The sequence below is a fragment of the Somniosus microcephalus genome, chromosome 9, assembly GCF_052327205.1.
Source record: "Somniosus microcephalus isolate GS21.2 chromosome 9, FLI_Smic_1.0, whole genome shotgun sequence".
Lineage (NCBI taxonomy): Eukaryota > Metazoa > Chordata > Chondrichthyes > Squaliformes > Somniosidae > Somniosus > Somniosus microcephalus.
In genome coordinates this window covers 127679769-127702030 of record NC_140995.1, presented here as the reverse complement: position 1 = coordinate 127702030, position 22262 = coordinate 127679769, and the positions used below count along the sequence as shown (strand labels likewise).

The 22262-nt window shown below is 49.5% G+C and overlaps 1 protein-coding gene across 2 annotated transcripts in view; it reads left to right on the top strand.

The window, feature by feature from the left end:
• Positions 1-22262, top strand: part of lama2 (laminin, alpha 2) — a 600632-nt gene that overhangs the window by 318098 nt on the left and 260272 nt on the right. The window lies entirely within an intron of this gene.

Sequence of the window (22262 nt, the reverse complement as noted above, 5' to 3'; positions counted from 1 at the left end):
GTTTGTGCCAGTGTAACATTTGGAGTGCATTTATATGTAGAAGCAGCACTACCCACGTTCCCACTCTGTTAGTAACATTCATCGCACCATCTGTTTTGTATAATATTTGTTGTTATACTCAGTTAATGCCTCATGTTACAAAAAAAATCATAATTTAATTACTGGGAAATCTCGGTTTATGCTATAATACTTTAAAATTATTTTCCATGTTGATGTTCAAACCATACACTTTTAACTCTTAGCAGTTACAGTAGCATATTAAATGCAGACAAATAACCAGGGAAATATTTTTTTCCCCTTTTATTTAGTATATACAGCAAATAAGGTCTTTGGTTTTGTGTGCCTCTCTAAATTTGCATCATAATCAGCATCATAATAAATCTGTTTTGCAGATTATCACCTGATAATTCACAGAATACCATAAAATAGTGGCCCCAAAAATCTGCAAATGCTCTGGTCGACTACCACTGTAATGTCGTCAGGGTTCCACCAGCTGAATACTTTCTGCACGGCTAGAAATTATTCGGGATTCCGAATGTTGGAGTTCATGCCCCCAACCTCTTTAGGGTCCTGGTGTATTGTTGTTGCTGATATGCTTGGTGAGATCAGGCATTCTGGCTGAAAAACTGGTAGTTTTAGGACCCATCAGAAGATACAGGCTGGAATTGTTGCTTGGACCCCCCAAGTAATTGGCCAGCCAAATATATTAATTTTTACAGTGCCCCCCCACCCCCACTTTGTATAGGGACAGTGAGGACAGCTTAAGTTTTCTTCTGATGGTAGGGGTAGGGAACCCGGTTCCAGCCCCACAACCCCGCACTTAAGATGAGATATGCCACACCGCAGATTTTCAGGGCCCATGGGCTGAATTTTAACTCCCAAAAACGGGTGGGTTGATGTCGGGTTCGAGGTTAAAATTCAAAAAATCTGACCAGGAACCCAACTCGCCTCGAACCCGCCCAATTCTGGTTTTAAAGGAGGCTGGATGAGGGGCGGGCCACCAATCCGCTTGCAGGAAAGGGGTTGGCCATTTAAATACTATAATGAGACTGCCTGCCTTCATTTTAACAGTCATCCTATTTTTAACTCGAGTCGGCTGGGTTTCCCAGGCCTTGAGAAACTTGGCAGCTGAGAAGGGCTAAATCTATGAGGTAAATGCCTTTAAAGCGCTGCTTGTGGGCCAGGAGGAACAGGGATGCTTCCTCCAGGCCCAATAAGCTGCCCAGTAAATTCCCACCACACCCACCCCCTGCGGTCTCCCTGCTCCTCCCCGCCGACCACCATCAGACCCCCTAAACACCATCAGAACCCCCCGACCACCATGGGACCCCCCGACCACCATGGGACCCCCCGACCACCATGGGACCCCCCGACCACCATGGGACCCTCCGACCACCATGGGACCCCCCGACCACCATGGGACCCCCCCGACCACCATGGGACCCCCCGACCACCATGGGACCCCCCCGACCACCATGGGACCCCCCGACCACCATCGGACCCCTCCCCCCGACCACCATCGGACCCCCCGACCACCATCGGACCCCCCGAACACCATCGGACCCCCCGAACACCATCGGACCCCCCGACCACCATCGGACCCCCCCCCCCCGACCACCATCGGACCCCCCCCCTGACCACCATCGGACCCCCCGAACACCATCGGACTCCCCGAACACCATCGGACTCCCCGAACACCATCGGACTCCCCGAACACCATCGGACTCCCCGAACACCATCGGACTCCCCGAACACCATCGGACTCCCCGAACACCATCGGACTCCCCGAACACCATCGGACTCCCCGAACACCATCGGACTCCCCGAACACCATCAGACCCTGTTACATTGGTATAGTATCACATTGTTAAATGGAACTACTTTGGTATGGAACTACTTTGGTATGGTGTAGTTATATCGCTGTGTGGCACACTGTGCATGGGCAGTGCACAGTGCAGCGTCGGACATCTTGTATCACTCCGCACCATGCGGCAGCACTGTAACAAAGCAAGAAACACAGCTAAGTAAAAGCACTAACTAAAATGAACGAAAAGTGTCTGTAATATATATATATAGTATATATAAGAACACAAGGAGACACAACATGGTGGCAGCGGTATAAGTGAGTACAAAATTGTGCTATGCGAACTACGAATAAGACGAAAAGTGATTTTATGAGCTGATTGTGAGTGTCGGTGTCTGCGGTGATTGAAAGTGAATCGTACGGGAAATTAAATGACGGCTGCCGCTGCACTGACTGTGCAAATGAAACCCCTCATGAACTGGGAAGCCGACAATATAGTAGAAGCATTCCACAAGTTCAAACAGAAATGTGAGCTTACATTCAAAAGCTTCCTGAAGGGTACTACCAATGAGGAAAAGGTTAGTTACATTCTGTTGTGGACAGGAGAAAAAGGTCTAGATTTGTATAATAGCTGGAGTTTGACTGAAGAGGAAAAGGAAAACCCTGCGACAATTTTTGACAAATTCAGCAAGCATCTAGAGCCTAAATCCAATCACCGTATACACAGATACAAATTCCAGAGTCTAAGACAGGAACCCGGTGAAACAGCTGATAATTTCCTGACAAGGCTGAGAAATAAAGCCAGCAAGTGTAAATTTAAGGAAATGGAGGAAAGGCTTGTGGACCAGCTAATATGGGGGTCAGCGCATGTAAAGGCACAAAAAGCCCTGATAGGAAAAGAAAAGCTCGGAATAACAGAGGCTATAGATACTGCGAGAGCTCATGAAGCCATGAAGCAGCAAATGAAAACGCTGATTTCTCAAACGGCTGACATGCGGATGGCTTCTGAGACGGACAACAGAGTGGATGCAGTGAGAGAAAAGTACAACACACAAAGACATGCACATGACAATGGGGGAAACATGTGCAGAAATTGTGGAAGACTGCACGATTACACAGACAAGAGGAAGTGTCCAGCATATGGAACAAGCTGCAAAGCATGTGGCAAACTAAACCACTGGGAAAAGAGGTGTAGAACGAAGAAAGAAGGAACATACATCAAAAACAAAGGCGGACAGCAGAACCAGAGAAAGAAACACAATATCCATGTCATGGATGAGCAAGATGATGATGATGATCACGACAATGCACTAAACATCAAAACCATAAAGATACAGCTTCACGAGATGTCCAGAGCGGAAAATACTCCGAGGAGAAAATTGCACACCATCATCCAAATCAAAAAAAAGGTCAAAGGTCGGCCCACAACCATCAACTTAAAGTTGAAGCTGGACACAGGGGCTCAGAGCAACATTCTCCCATTGAGACTGTACCAGCAGATCTTTCCCGAAAACCTGAGAGAAGATGGCTACCCGAAAAGCGGTTGTTTAAAGGCAAGTAAATTCACGCTGACAGCATACGGGGGTAGTGAGATTAAACAACTCGGGATAACCTTTATCAAAGGGACACATAAAAGAAAGAACATCAACTGCATGTTCTATGTCACCGACGCTGAGGGGCCAGCGATCCTGGGATTAAACAGCTGCGAGAAGTTGAGATTGATCTCAGTGCATCACAAGCTGACGGAAACGCCACTGAAGATAGACAGCAACACCCCACTGGAGAACCGCCCACAAATCAAGAGTAAAAAAGACTTGATGGACATGTATCCGGAATGTTTCGATGATACAGTGGGATGTTTCGGAGATTTCCAATACCACATCACCATCGATCCAGAGGTAAAGCCCGTTATCCATGCTCCACGAAAAGTACCCATCGAGCTGAAGACAAAACTTAAAAGAGAACTAAAGGAGATGGAAGAAAAGGGAGTGATCGTAAAGGTCACTGAACCCAACAGACTGGGTAAACTCAATTGTGGTACGAGAAAAGCCAAACGGGCGTCTCAGAATATGTTTGGACCCCAAAGATCTAAACCAGGCGATAAAGAGGGACCACTATCCCACCCCAACGTTAGAGGAGATTACGCCATCACTGGCAGGAGCCAAGGTTTTCTCAAAACTAGGTGCCAGAAATGGATATTGGAACGTGAAGTTGGATGAGGAATCAACAACACTGACAACATTCAACACACCATTTGGGCGTTATAAATTCCTGTGGCTACCATTCGGGCTAAAGGTCAGTCAATATATCTTTCAACAGAAAATAGACAAGACATACAGAGGCTGTGAAGGAGCTATAGGAATAGCTGATGATATTCAGATCTACGGAGCAGATGAAAGAGACCATGACATGCACCTACATGAGGCCATGGAGAGTACCAGGAAGGCTGGCATCAAGTTAAATGCAGATAAGTGCATAGTTAAAGTCAAGGAATGCCAATTCTTCGGTATGATTTATACACCAGAGGGAGTCAAGCCAAGTCCAGAGAAGATTGCGGCGATTGCTGAAATGAAACCACCCAAAGACAAGAAAGAGCTGAGGAGTTACCTCGGCTTGGTCCAATACATGAGTTCTTTCATCCCACACATGTCGGAACATACAACAAATCTCAGAGAGCTATTGAAAGAAGACGCCAAATACCAGTGGTCTGAATCACACAAAAGGAATTTCAAACAACTTAAAGAACTTGGAAAGCAGTGACAGGATCGGACAAAGTCAACATGGATTTACAAAAGGTAAATCATGCTTGACTAATCTACTGGAATTTTTTGTGGATGTAACTGGTAAAATAGATAAGGGAGAACCAGTGGATGTGGTGTATTTGGACTTTCAGAAGGCTTTCGATAAGGTCCCGCATAAGAGGTTAGCGTGCAAAATTAAGGCACATGGGATTGGGGGCAAGGTATTGACTTGGATAGAGAACTGGTTGGCGGACAGAAAGCAAAGAGTTGGAATAAACGGGTCGTTTTCTGAGTGGCAGGCAGTGACTAGTGGGGTACCGCAAGGATTAGTCCTAGGACCCCAGCTGTTCACAATATATATTAATGATCTGGACGAGGGAATTGGATGTAATATCTCCAAATTTGCAGATGACACAAAGCTGGGTGGGAGGGTATGCTGTGAGGAGGATGTCATGAAACTCCAGTACGATTTGGACAGGTTGGGTGATTGGGCAGAAACATGGCAAATGCACTATAATGTGGATAAATGTGAGGTTATCCACTTTGGTGGCAAAAACAGGAAGGCAGATTATTATTTGAATGGCAATAGATTGGGAGAAGGGGAAGTGCAAAGAGACCTGGGTGTTCTTGTGCACCAGTCGCTAAAGGTAAGCATGCAGGTGCAGCAGGCAGTTAAGAAGGCAAATGGTATGTTGGCCTTCGTAGCAAGAGGGTTCGAGTACAAGAACAAGGATGTCTTGCTGCAGTTGTACAGGGCCTTGGTGAGACCGCACCTTGAGTATTGTGTGCAGTTTTGGTCACCTTACCTGAGGAAGGACGTTCTTGCCATGGAGGGAGTGCAGCGAAGATTCACCAGGCTGATACCTGGGATGGCAGGAATGACGTACGAGGAGAGATTGTGTCAATTGGGCTTATACTCACTGGAGTTTAGAAGATTGAGAGGGGATCTCATCGAAACCTATAAAATTCTGTCAGGTCTGGACAGACTAGATGCAGAAAGGATGTTTCTGATGGCCGGGGAGTCCAGAACCAGGGGTCATAGTCTAAGGATAAGGGGTAAGCCATTTAGGACTGAAATGAGGAGGAATTTCTTCACCCAGAGAATGGTGAACCTGTGGAATTCTCTGCCACAGAGGGCGGTGGAGGCCAGTTCATTAAATATATTCAAGAAAGAGTTGGATATATTTCTTGAGGCTAAAGGGATCAAGGGACATGGGGAGAAGGCAGGACAGGGTACTGAATTTGGATGATCAGCCATGATCTCATTGAATGGCGGAGCAGGCTCGAAGGGCCGAATGGCCTACTCCTGCTCCTATCTTCTATGTTTCTATGTAACTGTTGTGCAAAGAAACAAGTCTGTCCTATTATGACAGAAGAAAACCAGTCACTCTGCAAGTAGACGCTTCTACCAGAGGACTAGGGGCAGCTCTGGTGCAGGAAGGAAAACCGATAGCTTTCGCATCAAAGGCCTTGACATCAGCCGAGACGAGATACGCCAACATAGAAAGAGAACTATTAGCAGTAGTGTACGGATGCGAGAAATTCCATTCTCGTTCGGGGGAGAGCAGCAGCGGAGGAGGAGCAGAGGCCCGGCTTAAAAACCGGCGCCAAGGCAGAAGCCCGACCAGTTCGGGGGAGAGCAGCAGCGGAGGAGGAGCAGAGGCCCGGCTTAAAAACCGGCGCCAAGGCAGAAGCCCGACCAGTTCGGGGGAGAGCAGCAGCGGAGGAGGAGCAGAGGCCCGGCTTAAAAACCGGCGCCAAGGCAGAAGCCCGACCAGTTCGGGGGAGAGCAGCAGCGGAGGAGGAGCAGAGGCCCGGCTTAAAAACCGGCGCCAAGGCAGAAGCCCGACCAGTTCGGGGGAGAGCAGCAGCGGAGGAGGAGCAGAGGCCCGGCTTAAAAACCGGCGCCAAGGCAGAAGCCCGACCAGTTCGGGGGAGAGCAGCAGCGGAGGAGGAGCAGAGGCCCGGCTTAAAAACCGGCGCCAAGGCAGAAGCCCGACCAGTTCGGGGGAGAGCAGCAGCGGAGGAGGAGCAGAGGCCCGGCTTAAAAACCGGCGCCAAGGCAGAAGCCCGACCAGTTCGGGGGAGAGCAGCAGCGGAGGAGGAGCAGAGGCCCGGCTTAAAAACCGGCGCCAAGGCAGAAGCCCGACCAGTTCGGGGGAGAGCAGCAGCGGAGGAGGAGCAGAGGCCCGGCTTAAAAACCGGCGCCAAGGCAGAAGCCCGACCAGTTCGGGGGAGAGCAGCAGCGGAGGAGGAGCAGAGGCCCGGCTTAAAAACCGGCGCCAAGGCAGAAGCCCGACCAGTTCGGGGGAGAGCAGCAGCGGAGGAGGAGCAGAGGCCCGGCTTAAAAACCGGCGCCAAGGCAGAAGCCCGACCAGTTCGGGGGAGAGCAGCAGCGGAGGAGGAGCAGAGGCCCGGCTTAAAAACCGGCGCCAAGGCAGAAGCCCGACCAGTTCGGGGGAGAGCAGCAGCGGAGGAGGAGCAGAGGCCCGGCTTAAAAACCGGCGCCAAAGCAGAAGCGTACCAAATCAACATCAGAGGAGAGAGGTAAAAAATAATCAGAGTGTGACGTCACCAGGGAGCACGTAAGTGATTGGTTGGTGAGTATTTCTCTCTTTTCAGTACAAGCTTGAATTCTGTGGTGTTAAATTTCTCGGGATTAAGGTGTAGTGGGGACAGTTGGTAAATAAAGCGCCCTAGAGTATACCTGTAACTGGGGTATTGAATTAAATTTTAAATTAATTAAAGGAGTAAGTCATGGCAGGAGAGCTCAGACCCGTGTTCTGCTCCTCTTGCTCCATGTGGGAAATCAGGGACGCTGCCAGTGTCCCTGACGACCATGTGTGCGGGAAATGCATCCAGCTGCAGCTACTTGTAGACCGCATTGCGGCGCTCGAGCTGCGGGTGGATGGGTTGTGGAGCATGCGCGATGCTGAGAGGCTCGTGGATACCACGTTTAGCGAGTTGTGCACGCCTCAGGGTAGGGCAGCACAGGGAGTGACCATCAGGCGGAGCAACAAAGGCAGGCAGGTAGTGCAGGGAACCCCTGCGGACATCCCCCTTTCAAACAGGTATACCGCTTTGGATACTGTTGAGGGGGATGACTCACCAGGGGAAGGCAGCAGCAGCCAACTTCCTGGCACTGGGGGTGCTCCTGCTGCCCAGGAGGGGGGGAAAAAGAGTGGGAGAGCAATAGTGGTAGGGGATTCTATAGTAAGGGGAACAGATAGGCGGTTCTGTGGCCGCAAACGTGACTCCAGGATGGTTTGTTGCCTCCCTGGTGCCAGGGTCAAGGATGTCACTGAGCGGCTGCAGGGCATTCTGGAGGGGGAGGGTGAACAGCCAGTGGTCGTGGTCCACATTGGTACCAACGACATAGGTAAAAAGAGGGATGAGGTCCTGCATCAAGAATTTAGGGAGCTAGGTAACAGATTAAAGGGCAGGACCTCAAAGGGTGTAATCTCTGGATTACTCCCAGTGCCACGTGCTAGTAAGTATAGGAATGGGAGGATAGAGCAGATGAATGCGTGGCTAAAGAGTTGGTGTAGGGGGGAGGGTTTTACTTTCCTGGATCACTGGGCCTGCTTCTGGGAAAGGTGGGACTTGTACAAGTCGGACGGGTTGCACCTGAACCAGAGCGGGACAAATATCCTTGCGGGGAGGTTTGCTAGCACTGTCGGGGGGGGTTTAAACTAACTTGGCAGGGGGATGGGATACAGGGGGGAGCTGAAGTAGGGGGGGATGTGCTGCCAATTATGGAGGAAAAAACAAGTCAGCTTGGTAGGCAGGGCAAATATATAAGGGCAAGGCTGGATGGCATCTATTTTAATGCAAGGAGCCTTGCAAATAAGGTGGATGAACTGAAGGTGTTGATAAACACATGGGAGTATGATATTGTTGCTATCACTGAGACATGGTTGAGGGAGGGGCAAGACTGGCAGCTCAATATTCCGGGGTACAGAATCTTCAGGCGAGACAGAGGGGGAGGTATAAGAGGAGGGGGTGTCGCAATATTAATTAAGGAGTCAATTACTGCAGTAAGGAGGGATGATATATTAGCTGGGTCCTCTAATGAGGCCATATGGGTGGAGCTTAAAAACAAAAAGGGGGCAAGCACTTTGCTGGGAGTGTACTATAGGCCTCCAAACAGTCAGGGGGAGATAGAGGAACAGATATGTAGGCAAATCTCAGAGAAATGTGCAAATAATAGGGTAATAATAATGGGGGATTTCAACTTCCCCAATATTAACTGGGATAGTCAAAGTGTGAAAGGCTCAGAGGGTGTAGAATTCTTAAAGTGCATCCAGGAGAGCTTTTTGAGCCAGCATGTAGAAAGTCCTACAAGAGAGGGGGCGGTACTGGACCTAATTCTAGGGAATGTGGCCGGCCAAGTGGAAAAAGTGCTAGTAGGTGAGCACTTTGGTGATAGTGACCATAATATGGTAAGATTTAAGGTGGTCATGGAAAAGGACAGGGATGGGCCGGAAATAAAGGTTCTAAATTGGGGGAAGGCCGATTTTAATAGGATAAGGCAGGATCTGGCCAAAATGGACTGGGATCAGCTACTTGTAGGAAAATCCGCATCGGAGCAATGGGAGGCTTTCAGAAGGGAGATTGAGATCATACAAGGGCAACATGTTCCCATAAAGGTCAAGAGTGGTTCCAAAAACCACAGGGAACCGTGGATGTCAGGGGATATACGGGAATGGATTAGGAAAAAAAGGAGGGCTTTTGGTAGATACAAAAGGCTAAAGACGGAGGAAGCCCTAGAGGAGTACAAAAAGTGCAGGGGGATACTTAAAAAAGAAATTAGGAGATCAAGGAGGGGCCATGAAATAACACTGGCGAGCAAAATAAAGGAAAATCCGAAGATGTTTTATAAGTATATTAAGGGTAAAAGGATAACTAGGGAAAAAATAGGGCCCATTAGGGACAAAAGTGGCAATCTGTGTGTGGAGCCGGAAGATGTAGGAGGGGTTCTAAATGAATTTTTTGCATCTGTTTTCACTATGGAGAAGGACGATGTAGACATAGAAATAGGGCGGGGGGACTGTGATATGCTCGAACATATTAACATCGAGAGGGAGGAGGTATTGGCGGTTTTAGCTGGCCTAAAAATGGATAAATCCCCAGGCCCCGATGAAATGTACCCCAGGCTGCTGTGTGAGGCAAAGGAGGAGATTGCGGGGGCTCTAACACATATATTCAGGACCTCTCTGGCCACAGGGGATGTGCCAGAGGACTGGAGAACCGCTAATGTAGTACCATTATTCAAGAAGGGTAGTAGGGAAAAACCGGGGAACTACAGGCCAGTGAGCCTAACATCAGTGGTAGGAAAATTACTGGAAAAAATCCTGAGGGACAAAATTTGTCTCCACTTGGAGAGGCAAGGATTAATCAGGGATAGTCAACATGGCTTTGTCAAGGGAAGATCATGTCTGACTAATTTGATTGAATTTTTTGAGGGGGTGACTAGGTGTGTGGATGAGGGTAACGCAGTGGATGTGGTATACATGGATTTCAGTAAGGCCTTCGATAAAGTCCCGCACAGGAGACTGGTCAAGAAGGTAAGAGCCCATGGAATCCAGGGTGCCTTGGCACATTGGATACAAAACTGGCTTAGTGGCAGAAGGCAGAGGGTGATGGTCGAAGGTTGTTTTTGTGACTGGAAACCTGTGGCCAGTGGGGTACCACAGGGATCGGTGCTGGGTCCCTTGCTGTTTGTGGTCTACATTAATGACTTGGATATGAATGTAAAGGGTATGATCAGTAAATTCGCGGATGATACTAAAATTGGTAGGGTGGTAAATAGCGAGGAGGGTAGCCTCAGTCTGCAGAACGATATAGATGGGTTGGTCAGATGGGCGGAACAGTGGCAAATGGAATTTAACCCGGAAAAGTGCGAGGTGATGCACTTTGGGGGGTCTAACAAGGCAAGGGAATACACAATGAATGGTAAGACCCTAGGCAAGACGGAGGGTCAGAGGGATCTGGGTGTGCAGGTACACAGATCCCTGAAGGCGGCGGAACAGGTGGATAAGGTGGTAAAAAAGGCATATGGGATACTTGCCTTCATTAGCCGAGGCATAGAATATAAGAGCAAGGAGGTTATGATGGAGCTGTATAAAACACTGGTTAGGCCACAGCTGGAATACTGTGTGCAGTTCTGGTCGCCACACTACAGGAAAGATGTGATCGCGTTAGAGAGGGTGCAGAGGAGGTTCACCAGGATGTTACCAGGGCTGGAGCGCTTCAGCTATGAAGAGAGACTGGGCAGATTGGGTTTGTTTTCCTTGGAGCAGAGGAGGCTGAGGGGGGACATGATTGAGGTGTACAAAATTGTGAGGGGCATAGATAGGATGGATGCTGAGGAGCTTTTCCCCTTAGTAGAGGGGTCAATAACTAGGGGGCATAGATTCAAGGTAAAGGGAGGGAGGTTTAGAGGGGATTTGAGAAAGAACTTTTTCACCCAGAGGGTGGTTGGAGTCTGGAACTCACTGCCTGAAAGGGTTGTGGAGGCAGAAACCCTCACAACATTTAAGAAGCATTTGGATGAGCATTTGAAATGCCATAGCATACAAGGCTACGGGCCAAATGCTGGAATATGGGATTAGATTAGACAGGGCTTGATGGCCGGCATGGACACGATGGGCCGAAGGGCCTCTATCTGTGCTGTATTACTCTATGACTCTATGACTCTCTATGACATACCTATACGGCAGGCGATTTACAATAGAGAGTGACCATCGTCCACTAGAACAGATCTATAAGAAGAATCTGTGCAAAGCGCCTGCAAGGTTGCAAAGACTACTTCTAAGGATCCAAAGCTATGACTTCACGCTTAAATATAAGCCAGGAAAGGAAATGGTACTAGCAGGTGCGTTAACTCGATTGTCACCATATGAGAAACACGAGGTGGAGGGCCTAACAGTAAAAATCCACCACCTAGTGAATGTTACCCCTACAAAGCTCAGTCAAATCAGAGATGAGACTAGCAAAGGTGAGGAGTTGCAACTACTCACACAACAAGTAATACAGGGGTGGCCGGAGAGAATCCAGCAGGTACAGGCGATAATTCATCAATACTGGACGATTAAAGACGATATTGCAGTAGAAGACGGTATTCTCCTTGCTGGATCGAGGATCATCGTGCCAAAGACGATGCAGACACAACTTCTCCATCTCATACATGAAGGCCACATGGGAATGGAGAAATGCAAGCTGAGAGCCAGATCAGCTGTATACTGGATAGGCATGTACAAAAATATCGAACAGATGGTCTCTGCATGTGGTATATGCCAGAAATACAGAAATGCACAACAGAAAGAGGAGATGATACCTAGTGAAATACCGTCAAGACCATGGCACACTGTTGGGGCAGATCTCTTGATGTGCAATCAAGAATGGTATCTCATATTGGCAGATTACTATTCCAAGTTTCCTTTTGAGAGAAGGATGAAAGACTTGAGAGCCACAACTACCACCAGGATTGCAAAGAGCTTGTTTGCTGAACAAGGAATCCCGGAAAAGGTAATCTGTGACAATGGAACCCAGTTCACATCGAGGGAATTCAGAGCTCTGGCAGAAAAGTATGGGTTCAAAATAGTAACCTCATCCCCACGTTTCCCAAGGGGACACGGGTTCATCGAAAGGCAGATCCAGACTGTCAAGAGAACTCTCATCAAAAGTAGTGAGATGGGGGAAGACCAAGACCTTGCCCTCCTATCACTCAGATCAACACCACTGAAAGCAGACATGAAATCACCTGCGGAATTGCTGAATGGGAGGAAGTTTAAGACTACACTACCAGCAAAAATACACCCTCCCCAGGACCAGGAGGACTTCAGACAAAAGCTGGCAGAAGCACAAATCGTAAGAAGCAAACATTACGATAAACATGCAAAGACGCTACCAGAATTGCTGAATGAACAATCAGTGCATGTGCAAGACCCGGTGTTGAAAACCTGGAATCCAGCCAAGGTCATTGGAAAAGCTGATACTCCAAGATCCTACTTTGTAGAGACTGAACCTGGTAACCAATACAGACGGAACAGACTCCACATCAGGCCTTCACCTGAACTGGATAAGCAGCAGACAACATCAGCAACATTGACAACACCAGCTACCACAAGCAGTACAACACCAGAAACAAGCGCTACAAATCAAACAACCACGAGCATGCACACTCCAACTCCAAAGGCGACAGCAACAACAACGACGAGAGCGGAACACACCAAAACACCGCAGAGAGGAATGGTCACCACCAAATCCACAAGATGGAGGGACAACATCCAACCACCTGAGCGATATCGCGAATAAAAAAACTCACGATTCTTTGTAGTTGATAATAATAGTTTAGATATAATATGTTAATTTAAATTGTTAAATTTCATGTTTTAGTTTTTTTGAGAAAGAGGGATGTTACATTGTTATAGTATCACATAGTTAAATGGAACTACTTTGGTATGGAACTACTTTGGTATGGTGTAGTTATATTGCTATGTGGCACACTGTGCACAGGCAGTGCACAGTGCAGCGTCGGACATCTTGTGTCACTCCGCACCATGCGGCAGCACTGTAACAAAGCTAAGTAAAAGCACTAACTAAAATGAACTAAAAGTGTCTAATATATATAGTATAAGAACACAAGGAGACACAACAGACCCGCCGACCACCATCAGACCCCCGAAAACCATTAGACCCCCCGACCACCATAAGAAGGAGAACGGTAGCGTAGTGGTAATGTCACTGGGCTAGTAATCCAGATGCCTGGGCTAATGATTCAGAGACGTGAGTTCAAATCCCACCATGGCAGCTGGGGAATTTAAATTCAGTTAAATAAATAAATCTGGAATAATTACTAGCATCAGTAATGGTAACCTTGAAACTATCGGATTGTCGTGAAAACCCATCTGGTTCACTAATGTCCCTTAGGGAAGGAAATCTGCTGTTCTTACCTGGTCTGGCCTATATAAGACTCCAGACCCACAGCAATGTGGTTGACTCTTAATTGCCCTCTGAAATGGCCTAGCAAGTCACTCAATTGTAACAAACCGCTTCGAAACATAATAAGAATGAAACCAGACGAACCACCCAGCATCGACTTTGGCACCGGCTACGGACACGGCAATGGCACACCCAGCCCAGTCGACCCTGCAAAGTCCTCCTCACCAAAATCTGGGGCCTTGTGCCAAAATTGGGAGAGCTGTCCCACAGACAAGTCAAGCAACAGCCTGACACATTCATACTCACAGAATCATACCTTTCAGCCAATGTCCCAAACTCCTCCATCACCATCCCTAGTTATGTCCTGTCCCACTGGCAGGACAGACCCACCAGGGGTGGTGTTACAGTGGTATACAGTCAGGAAGGAGTGGCCCTGGGAGTCTTGAACATTGACTCCGGACCCCATGAAGTCTCATGGCATCAGGTCAAGCATGGGCAAGGAAACCTCCTGCTGATTACCTACCGCCCTCCCTCAGCTGGTGAATCAGTACTCCTCCATGTTGAACACGACTTGGAAGAAGCACTGAGAGTAGCAAGGGCACAGAATGTACTCTGGGTGGAGGACTTCAATGTCCATCACCAAGAGTGGCTCGGTAGCACCAATACTGGCCGAGCCCTGAAGGACATAACTGCCAATCTGGGCCTGCGACAGGTGGTGAGAGAACCAACACAAGGGAAAAACCTACTTGACCTCATCCTCACCAATCTATCTGTCCATGACAGCATTGTTAGCAGTGACCACCGCACAGTCATTGTGGAGACGAAGTCCCACCTTCACACTGAGGACACCCTCCATCGTGTTGTGTGGCACTACCACCGTGCTTAATGGGATAGATTCAGATCAGATCTAGCAGCTCAAAACTGGGCATCCATGAAGTGCTGTGGGCCATCAGCAGCAGCAGAATTGTATTCCACCACAATCTGTAACCTCATGGACCTCACTCTCCCATTACCACCAAGCCAGGGGACCAACCCTGGTTCAATAAGGAGTGTAGAAGAGCATGCTGGGAGCAGCAGCAGGCGCATCTAAAAATGAGGTGCCAACCTGGGGAAGCTGCTACACAGGACTACATGCATGCTAAAAAGTGGAAGCAGCATGCTATAGACAGGGCTAAGTGATCCCACAATCAGCGGATCAGATCAAAGCTCTGCAGTCCTGCCACATCCAGTCATGAATGGTGGTGGACCATTAAACAACCAACAGGAGGAGGAGGCTCCATGAATATCCCCATCCTCAATGATGGTGGAGCCCAGCATGTGAGTGCAAAAGACAAGGCTGAAGCATTTGCAACCATCTTCTGTCAGAAGTGCCAAGTGGATGATCCATATCGGCCGACTCCCAAGGTCCCCACTTTCACAGAAGCCAGTCTTCAGCCAATGCGATTCACTCCACGTGATATCAAGAAACGGCTGAGCGCACTGGATACAGCAAAAGCTATGGGCCCCGACAACATCCCGGTTATTGTGCTGAAGACCTGTGCTCCAGAACTAGCCGTGCCTCTAGCCAAGCTGTTCCAGTACAGCTACAACACTGGCATCTATCTGACAATGTGGAAAACAGCCCAGGTATGTCCTTTCCACAAAAAGCAGGACAAATCCAATCCGGCCAATTACCGCCCCATCAGTCTACTCTCAATCATCAGCAAAGTGATGGAAACTGTCATTGACAGTGCTATGAAGCAGCACTTACTCACCAATAACCTGTTCACTGATGCCCAGTTTGGGTTCCGCCAAGACCACTCGGCTCCTGACCTCATTACAGCCTTGGTCCAAACATGGACAAAGGAGCTGAATTCCAGAGGTGAGGTGAGAGTGACTGCCCTTGACATCAAGGCAGCATTTGACCTCGTGTGGCATCAAGGAGCCCTAGTAAAACTGAAGTCAATGGGAATCAGGGGAAAACTTTCCACTGGTTGGAGTCATACCTAGCACAAAAGAAGGTGGTTGTGGTGATTGAAGGTCAATCATCACAGCCCCAGGACATCGCTGTAGGAGTTCCTCAGGGCAGTGTCCTAGGCCCAACCATCTTCAGCTGCTTCATCAATGACCTTCTCTCCAAAATAAGGTCAGGAATGGAGATGTTCGCTGATGACTGCACAATATTCAGCGCCATTCGCAACTCCTCAGATAATGCAGCAGTCCATGCCCGCATGCAACAAGATCTGGACGACGTTCAGGCTTGGGCTGATAAGTGGCAGGTAACATTTGCGTCACAGAAGTGCCAGGCAATGACTATCTCCAACAACCAAGAATTTAACCACCTCCCCATGACATTCAACAGCATTACCATTGCCGAATCCCCCACCATCAACATCCTGGGGGTCACCATTGACCAGAAACTTAACTAGACCAGCCACATAAATACTGTGGCAACAAGAGCAGGTCAGAGGCTGGGTAACCTATGGCGAGTGTCTCACCTCCTGATTCCCCAAAGCCTTTCCACCATCTACAAGGCACAAGTAAGGGGTGTGATGGAATACTCTCCACTTGCCTGGATGAGTGCAGCTCCAACAACACTCAAGAAGCTCGACACCATCCAGGACAAAGCAGCCCGCTTGATTGGCACCCCATCCACCACCTTAAGCATTCACTCCCTCCACCACCGGCGTGCCGTGGCTGCAGTGTGTACCATCTACAAGATGCACTGCAGCAACTGGCCAAGGCTTCTTCGGCAGCACCTCCCAAATCTGCGACCTCTTCCACCTAGAATGACGAGGGCAGCAGGCGCATGGGAACACCACCACCTCCAAGTTCCCCTCCAAGTCACACACCATCCTGACTTAGAAGTATATCGCCGATCCTTCATCGTCGCTGGGTCAAAATCCTGGAACTCCCTATCTAACAGTACTGTGGGAGTACCTTCACCACACAGACTGCGGCAGTTCAAGAAGGCGGCTCACCACCACCTTCTCAAGGGCAATTAGGGATAGGCAATAAATGCTGGCCTTGCCAATAACACCCAGATCCCATGAATGAATAAAAAAAAAGACCCCTCCCCCCGACCACCATCAACCTCCTGACCACCATCAGTCTCCCTGACCACCATCAGAACACCATCAGACCCCCCGACCACCATCTCCTACCCCGCCCCCAACCACCATCTGCTCCCCACCGACCACCAATGGACCCCCTCTGACCATCTACTCCATCCGACCACCATTGGAACCCCCGACCACCATCTGCTTTCCCCTGACCACAATTGGACGCCCCCCCCCCCCCCCCACAACGATTGGGAACCCACCTCCCTGAGATTGGGACCCCACTTCCATGATCGGGACACCATTACTAAACCTACCTGATCTCCTCGGCTTCGGCCTTGTGAAGCAGGCTTCTCGCCCGAAAGACCTCCAGCCTGTCAATCAAGCTGCCTGTGGGCGGAAACCCTGATGCACCTCAATGACTTCAAGACTCAAAGTTAACTGAATAAAACAAGGCTTTTATTAGCAAAGAAAAGATGCCTGTGGCTTCACCTAGCATGCTGCTGTTCTGCTGCAAGACAAGCCTGGGCTTGTCTTAAGTAGGGCCAGGTATGGGCGGAGCCGACACACAAAGGGGGCGGTCCACTATACACAATACAAGGTAAAGCACCGGAGCAGGCAATACAATATATGTAGTTAACTACAGAGTCTGATGAATGACATATTTCATCACATTCACCCCTTCTACAGATTTAGTCTGTCCGGGGGTGTGATAGTCCTCTGTGACCGACGTAACGGTTGCGGTGCCGCGGGTGCCGGCTGGGTGTCCCGGGTGGTCTCCTGGGTCTCTGCCGGGGGCGCCACCGGGGTTGTTGAAGGAGTAGGTGGTGGGGGTACCATTGGCTGGTGTTCTTCCGGGGGTGATGAAAGAATAGTGGGTGGAGTGGGTGGGTAATAGCTGTTGTGGTTGTTGTCGTTGTTGCTGTTGTTGTTGTAGTCGTTGTCGTTGTTGCTGTTGTTACCGGCTGGGGCGAGGTCTTTTATGGACACAGTGTCCTCCCGTCCGTCGGCGTGCCGGACATATGCCTATTGTGGGTTGGCGTGGAGCAGGTGCACTGGCTCCACGAGAGGGTCCGTCTTGTGGCCCCTCACATGCTTCCGCAAAAGTACCGGACCTGGGGTGGAGAGCCATGACGGTATGGATACGCCTGAGGTGGATTTCCGGGGAAACACAAACATTAGCTCATGAGGCGTGGCATTAGTGGCGGTACACAATAGTGACCGTATTGAGTGGAGCACATCTGGGAGGACTTCCTGCCAGCGGGAGATAGGGAGGCCCTTGGTCCTTAGAGTTAGGGTGACAGCCCTCCATACTGTCCCGTTCTCTCGCTCCACCTGACCGTTACCCCGGGGGTTGTAGCTGGTGGTACGGCTCGTGGCAATCCCCTTGGACAGCATGTACTGGCGTAGCTCTTCACTCATGAAGGACGCCCCCCTATCCGTGTGGATATAGCTTGGCATCCCGAACAGGCAGAACAGGCTGTTGAGGCATTTAATGACCGTGGCGCTGGTCATGTCTGGGCAGGGGAAGGCGAATGGGAAACGGGAGTATTCGTCCACAATGTTCAGGAAGTAAACATTGCGGTCGACGGACGGGAGGGGGCCCTTGAAATCTAAGCTAAGCCGCTCGAAGGGCCGTGTAGCTTTGATTAGGTGGGCTCTATCAGGGCGGTAGAACCGAGGCTTGCACTCAGCGCAAGTGCGGCAGTTCCTGGTCAGGGACCGAACTTCCTCAATCGAGTAGGGTAAGTTGCGAGACTTTATGAAGTGGAACAGCCATGTGACCCCTGGGTGGCAGAGGTCGTTGTGGAGGGTCTGTAGCCGATCCCCGGTGGCGTTGGCACACATCCCTCGTGAGAGGGCGTCGGGGGATTCGTTAAGGGCCCCCGGCCGGTATATGATGTCGTACTCGAAGGCGGAGAGCTCGATCCGCCACCTAAGAATCTTATCATTTTTAATCTTCCCCCTCTTTATTATTGAACATAAACGCTACCGACCGCTGGTCGGTAAGTAGGGTGAAGCGTTTGCCGGCTAGGTAGTGCCGCCAGTGGCGCACTGCCTCCACGATGGCTTGGGCCTCCTTTTCCACAGAGGAGTGTCTGATCTCGGGCCCCTGGAGGGTCCTCGAGAAGAAAGCTACGGGCCGCCCCGCCTGGTTGAGGGTGGCCGCCAAGGCAAAGTCAGACGCATCACTTTCCACTTGAAAGGGAGTGTTCCCATCCACTGCCTGTAGCGTGGCCCGCTCAATATCCTGCTTAATGCTTTTGAAGGCAGCATGGGCCTCAGCAGAGAGCGGGAAAGAGGATGCTTTCAAGAGGGGGCGGGCTTTATCGGAGCAGTTGGGGACCCATTGGGCATAATACGAGAATAACCCCATGCACCTTTTCAGGGCTTTGGGAGTGTTGGGCAGGGGCAGCTCCCGTAGGGGGTGCAATCGGTCGGGGTCTGGTCCGATTTCCCCATTCTCCACCACGCTGCCTAGTATGCAGAGGCGCGTGGTGTTGAAAACGCACTTGTCCTCGTTGTAGGTGAGGTTGAGTTTTTGTGCGGTTTTCAGAAACCTCGCGAGGTTTGAGTCGTGGTCCTGTTGGTTGTGGCCGCAGATGGTGACGTTGTCGAGATAGGGGAAGGTTGCCTGCAAGTGGTGGTCATCGACCATGCGGTCCATCTCCCTCTGAAAGACCGAGACCCCATTCGCCACCCCAAAGGGGACTCTGAGGAACTGGTAGAGGTGTCCGTTTGCCTCGAAGGCGGTGTACGAACGGTCCTCTGGTCTGATAGGGAGCTGGTAGTACGCTGACTTGAGGTCAATGGTGGAGAACACCCGGTATTGGGCGATTTGGTTCACCATCTCGGATATGCGGGGTAGCGGGTAGGCGTCTAGTTGGGTATAGATGTTGACTGTTTGACTATAGTCAATCACCATCCGCTTCTTCTCACTACCCCTCACCACTACCACTTGGGCGCGCCACGGGCTGTTGCTGCGTTCAATAATGCGCTCCCTCAGGAGCCTGTCTACCTCGGTCGCGATAAACCGCCCGTCCTCCCAGCTGTACCTCCTGCTTTTGGTCGCTATTGGCCGGCAGTTAGGGGTAAGGTTCGCGAATAGCGAAGGCGGCTTTACCTTCAGGGTAGCCAGACCGCACACTGTGAGGGGCGGCTGGGTCCCACCGAAATTGAGCGTGATGCTTTGGTGGTGGCACTGAAAATCCAGGCCCAAGATCACGCTCACACATAAATCCTTCATAATTAACAGTTTAAAATGATTATATACAGTGCCTTTAACAGACAATCGTACCGCGCAGTAACCCGCAATAGTCGATATCTGGGTTTTGTCGGCCATAGAGATCCTGCCCTGAGTAGGGACTATAGTTAGAGAGAGTCGTTGTACCAGATCAGGGTGAATGAAGCTCTCCGTGCTCCCGCTGTCAATTAAACATTTAACCTTGCACCCGCTTACCTCGATGTCCACCATCGATTTGGATAGTGGGTGTGGTCTGGACTGGTCCACTGTGATCGACGCCACTGTAGGGCCCTGATCGGGACAAGATGGTGGGCCACACGAGGCCGGGTAAGATGGCGTCCACGATGTCTGCTCGTGAGATGGCGGACCCCATGAGGTCGGACAAGATGGCGTCCAAGATGGCCGCTCCCACGGCGCGCACGCGGCGGTGGCGGTTTTGCCTGCGGGGTTTCCTCTGCACACCTTCCCAAAGTGCCCCTTCTTACCGCACTTACAGCAGGTGGTGCCTTTCGCCGGGCACAGGTTCCTGGTGTGCTTCGGCTTCCCGGAGAAGTAGCATTTGGGGCCCCGATGCGTCGCGGCGGTCGTAGGGCTTCTGGGGGGAGAGCAGGGCCCCGACGGTGTTGGGCTACCGGGCGGGGAAGCAGAGGCGGCGTGGGCCGCGCGGCCTGACGAGTAGGAGTCAGAGTTTTTCTGAGCCACATCCAGCGATCGCGCTGTGTCCACAGCCTGTGTCAGATCTAGGCCCGTTTTCTCTAGCAGTCTCTGCCGGATGTAATTAGAGCTAAGGCCTGCGACAAAGGCATCCCGAATAAGCTCGTCTGTGTATACCGTGGCTTTCATGTCTTTGCATTTGCAGTCTTTGCCAAGCACTTTTAGGGTGACTAGAAAGTCCTCTAGCGACTCTCCGGGTCGCTGTGTGCAGGTAGCAAGCAGGTGCCTGGCGTACACCTCATTGGTAGGCCGCTGATAGTGGGCCTTTAGAATGTTGCAGGCATCCAGGTAGGTGGCGGCGTCTTGGATGAGTGGAAAAACCCGGTGGCTTACCCGATTCTGCAGGATCCCGAGTTTCACATCTCCGGTGGCTTTAGAGGCTGTGACGGCTTCGGAGTTGGCCATAAAAAATTCCAAGCACTGGAACCAGTGTCCAAACCCTGCCGATGCATCTGAAGCATGCGGGTCCAAATCCAAGCGTTCCGGTTTCAAAAGTTGATCCATTGTTAAAGTTTGCTAATAAAATTGATGCACCTCAATAACTTCAAGACTCAAAGTTAACTGAATAAAAGAAGGCTTTTATTAGCAAAGAAAAGATGCCTGTAGCTTCACCTAGCATGCTGCTGTTCTGCTGCAAGACAAGCCTGGGCTTGTCTTAAGTAGGGCCAGGTATGGGCGGAGCCGACACACAAAGGGGGTGGTCCACTATACACAATACAAGGTAATACAATATATGTAGTTAACTACAGAGTCTGATGAATGACATATTTCATCACAAACCCGACAGAAATTTTTTTAAAGGAGCCCTGCAGTTAAAAATAAACATTACAATGGGCTTCCCAACCTCATAACAGCCCCCGCCCCGCACAGAATTCTCCTCTGGGCTAAAATCCAGACACATGTTTCTACCAAAGGTGTACCATTTTTGCATGTAAAACATTCAACACGTTTAACTGAAATTAAAGGTCATGATTCTTAATGATGCTGAAGCTCAAATTCCAATTGCAGATCTGTGTCTCAACACTCTAATTCAAGCCATTGTCACAATAGCCTTTGCTGTGTTGTTGAAACATGGAACTGCAGTTGAAATGGAAATGAAAATACTGAATATTCAATCCTGTGATTTGGATCCTGTGATCTTCGACTTTGACTAAACTTGTTAAAATGCTGAGCAATTTAAGGAGTCTTGGAGCAAAACATTTAAATTAGTTCCATCAGAAATAGATAAAATATGATGTTATTGGGGAGGGTTAATAGATGGTTTCTAAAACTGAAGGATTAGTGGAAAATCAGCATGAAGCTGATCATATCATGCCTGCAGAAATATGGAAACCAGTTCACTTGGTTCTTATGATATAAATAGATAATCAGTTGGGAACTCTAAAACAATGAAGTTCAAATCATGTTTCAAGTGTTAGAAAAACTTAATAACTAAAGAATGAATCACAAGTGAATTATAATTAAGTTTTTCTCAACAGTGCAATAAATGTTACAGTCTGCAGTGTCTCATTGAGTATCCTCTATGAGTATCACACTCAATTGGGAAAAAGTGCAATACAGAATCTATTACACAAGTGAGAAGTAACCTGAGTAGATCAGTCATCAGAAATGAGTGTGTTTCCCCTGAAAATTTATTTCGTTGTCATGATGCATGAAATTCAAGGGAATACAATGAAATTTTCCATCCATAATTCAATATGAAGAAAAAATTATGTACAATCCTTTTCAAAACTGGAGTCCTGCAACTATGCACAGTTGGCATGCAGTATTATTAC